We start from the raw sequence: 3900 nt of genomic DNA, 5'->3' as shown, positions 1-3900 counted from the left end.
TGTAAGTGTGGAAGAGAGTGGATGCTTACAAAACAGACTTTGTCTTCTTCCTGGGCACAGGAATGAGAATACTTTACCTGCCACCTTTTCTGTTTCCTTTGTAGTTAGCATCCCCCATGTGGAAAGGGAAGCATGGTGCCCCTCTAAAGCATTGAGAGGAAAGAGTCAAATTAGTTCAAAGAGAAAACCTACGGATTCCAAGATCATAAAAGTTATTCTAGTTTCTTCTCACTTAATCTGCATGGAACATGGCTCACATAAATTTCAGGTGAAAGCAGCACACTGCCCTAAAGATAAAATTGGCCCTTCTTAGTTGAGAGGGGATGCCATGGCGTGAATTCAGAACTTCCTCCAGAACTCTCCCAGACAAAACAGTGACTTCCAAAGCTTGTCTAGCTCTAAGCATTTCACAGTTCTTTGAGAAGCTAGAAATGTCTTGTGATCACCCTAAAAGTGGAAAATAAGAGCAGGAAGGATGGATGATCTTTAGCATATTTTATAACATGATCATCAATGCTCAATTAAAACGATGTGGTACTAGTGCTTGGCTAGGCAAACTGATGCAGAATAGAAAATCCAGAAATAGACAACATAGGAATTTTGTATACCATAAAGACAGCATTTTTTTTTTTTAAATAGGCTCCATGCCCAGTGCAGAGCTCAAGGTGGAGCCCAAACCCAGGACCCTGAGATAAAGACCTGAGCTGAAATCAAGAGTTGGATGCTCAACCGACTGAGCCACTCAGGTGCCCCAAAGACAGCATTTCTAACCATTGGGAGTAAAGATGGACTTCATTAGTGTTGAGACAATGGGATAGTCATTTGTAAAACAGCATGTACTAGGATAAACTCCAAATAGATTAAAGATTGATATGTTAAACCAAACAAATCCAGAAGAAAATACAGGTGAATTCCTTTGATTCTTGTCATGAGATATGTCTTGTCATACCCATCTTAATATTGCCCAAAATCCAAAAGCCGTGAAAGAAAATACTGACACACACATTCAGTTACATAAAGATAAGCCCAGGTAGCAAAACTTATCATCTTACAACTCTTGTACAAAGGGCTCAACTCTGTGATGTATACACAGAGCTTACTCTGGAACCAGAGTAAACCATTGTTCCTTTACACATTGTATATCACATATCTGTGGAAAGAGATGAAGGAGAGCTCTGTCCTGTTACAGTCACAGATCCAGGGCAGACTGCTAAGTGAACAGTAGTATGTGTTATCCTGTGAAAGGGTAAGAAAGAGTATATACATATATATCATATATATATATAAGAGTATATACATGTATATGTACATATACATACATATATACAAGAGTATATACATATACATATATATATGTATGTATGTTTCTGTTTGCATAAAGAAACATTGGAAGGGGAACAGAGTGGCTAGGGTCAGTGATGTGGAACCTGACTTCTCAGTGTGTTTCTTTTCATGTCATTTTGATTTTTGTATCAAACTATTTATTAGAAAATAAAATGAAATAAAAGATGGTGACCAGTTATAGTCAAAGTCCAGTAACATTTCTGTCTTTAGGCATTTAATGTTGATTTTTACCCTTTGATATAGAAATCCCGCTCCTGGAAACCCATTTGAAAATGACTATGTAATTTTTGTTAAATTTTTCAAATCCAGCAGTAGATGACTGGTGAAATAAACAATGGAGCATATGCAGGATAGAATGCTGTGGATAGTTGTTAGGCCACCATTTTACTGAACAACCATTTAGTAGTTAATACTTCGATTTTAACCCAGTTCTATTTTTGTACATGGAATAATTTTTCCCCTTAGATTTGCATGTACACATTGTCAAAGATCTGACAAAGAACAAATTCACCCCCTGCAAATTCCCCCTTTTCCTTTGGGCACATAGGACATGATAAAATCTGCAGCATCAAGATGCGAGATTTCGCCCTCCTCTCTTTTTCCCATTTATGTGCAATTGTATGTATGACTTACAGAGCAAAGCTCATTATTTGTCCTCAGTACTTTTAAGGACCAGCACTGATCTTTCATCAGTCCTGGAAATCCTAGAACTCCTATGCCTCTCTTGTCTTTCAAAAATTCCCACAGGTAAGGACACTCAAATCAATTAGTTAAATAATAGAATTTGTATGTCACCTTTTAACCACTTGTCTCTGGAAGATCTCTGGGACAATCAATGAGATGGATTTCAAGTCTCTATTGTCCTATATAGATGTTAGATCTAATTCTGTGGTTAGAATGTCAAAACAGTAGATTCTTGGAATTGTGAAAAACCATAAGGGAGCACCTTAACCACTGGTTTTAAGACTTGATTGTGACCCCAATAAGATATACATCCTTCTTCATGACCCAGAAGATATGCCTAACCTAAAATATACATACATACATACATACATACATACATACACCTAACAATGTAAGTGCCCCAAACCTAAATTCCAGGAAGCCATATATATACCTCTACAATGTGGCACGTTCTAATATGTTCTGATTTATCCCTGACAGGCCATGAGAAACACTGCCCTAATGCAACTTTTTCATCAGCAAGTGGAAGCACAAAGAAGTAGAATAGTTGATGATAAATAGTCAGGACTAGGTCTCCTCTGCCCCTGATGCTCCAAGCCTTAGGACTCCATACTTTCTCCCTTTATACTCTTTTTTACCTGAGTCATCCCCTGGGTGACCTCACCCAGGTTCATGGCTTTAAATGCCATCCATATACCAATGATTCCCAAGTGTATAGTTCCACCTTAATTCAACACCATCTACCCCAAAACTATTCTTCTCAAAGCTACCAGTCACCTCCATACTACCTACCCAAGAGGCTACTCTGAGGTCTGTACTCCATTCAGTCAATCTGCAGCGTTTGGACCCAGTCGCTAACACCCTCATCTACTTGGTAATCTCATGGACTCAATTTCTGACTCACTCTCTTCCAGCTCTACCACAGCACACCTGGTTCTCTTAAGATGATTGGCTTAGAAAAACGTCTTTTTCTAGTTCATTCTTTCAGCCACATTGAGTTTTATAGAAGATCATACGATCATATCAATATATTAAAATCTAAAAGCTGAAAAATTTTCTGAAAATAAAAGAAAATGTGAAAGTATTTAAAATTATGGAGATACCAAAAATTAACAGATATCCTAAAGGACAAACCATAGCTTAATTAAAACCAAGAAGTAAAAAGAGATTCCTGCTAAAGTATTTACTTTGGAAAGTCTCAGCAAATACATACAAAAAGGAAACAAAATGCTTTATGTTCACATTGAGGAAGATGAAGCAATAAAGTTAGTTTGCTAATGACTAGGAAAAACTCAAGGGGCTCTATTTTAAAAAGTAACAAGTGGAATTATAGAAATTTGATAAGTTCACTGGATACAACATATCAATACCTTTCCTTCTTCCTAGCAGTAAGACCTAAAGGAGTCTTCCAGTTCCCAATAGAAACAGGCATACAAATTAATAAAGGTATATGACTTATATGGAGAGATCAATAGAAAAGGACACAAATAGATCCTATTATTTAAGACTTTAATAACAGAGGACATACTTCAGTGGGAGTAATGGATGGATTATTTAATAAATTGTGTTAGGACAACTGGCCATCTGGGCGAATATAAACTTGGTTTCTAAAAGTGCATAAAATTAGAGACTAAAAATTTTTTAGGAAGCAACATTTTTTAGAAGAAAACCTAGGCTGCTGAATGAATAATGGAGGCATTGGGTTCAGCTTCTTAACCAAGAATGGAAATCTAGAAACTTTAAAAGAAAAGTTTCTAACATTTATTATTTGGGACTTTATATAGATCTCACTTTATATAATACTTATAAATGGAAAATACAGCATAAACAAAATCTAGTAAAAAAATGCCAAAATCAGAAAACTATCTGAAA

Source organism: Vulpes vulpes, chromosome 12 (genome assembly GCF_048418805.1).
Source record: "Vulpes vulpes isolate BD-2025 chromosome 12, VulVul3, whole genome shotgun sequence".
Taxonomy (NCBI): domain Eukaryota; kingdom Metazoa; phylum Chordata; class Mammalia; order Carnivora; family Canidae; genus Vulpes; species Vulpes vulpes.
Note: the sequence above shows the minus strand (reverse complement) of the source record.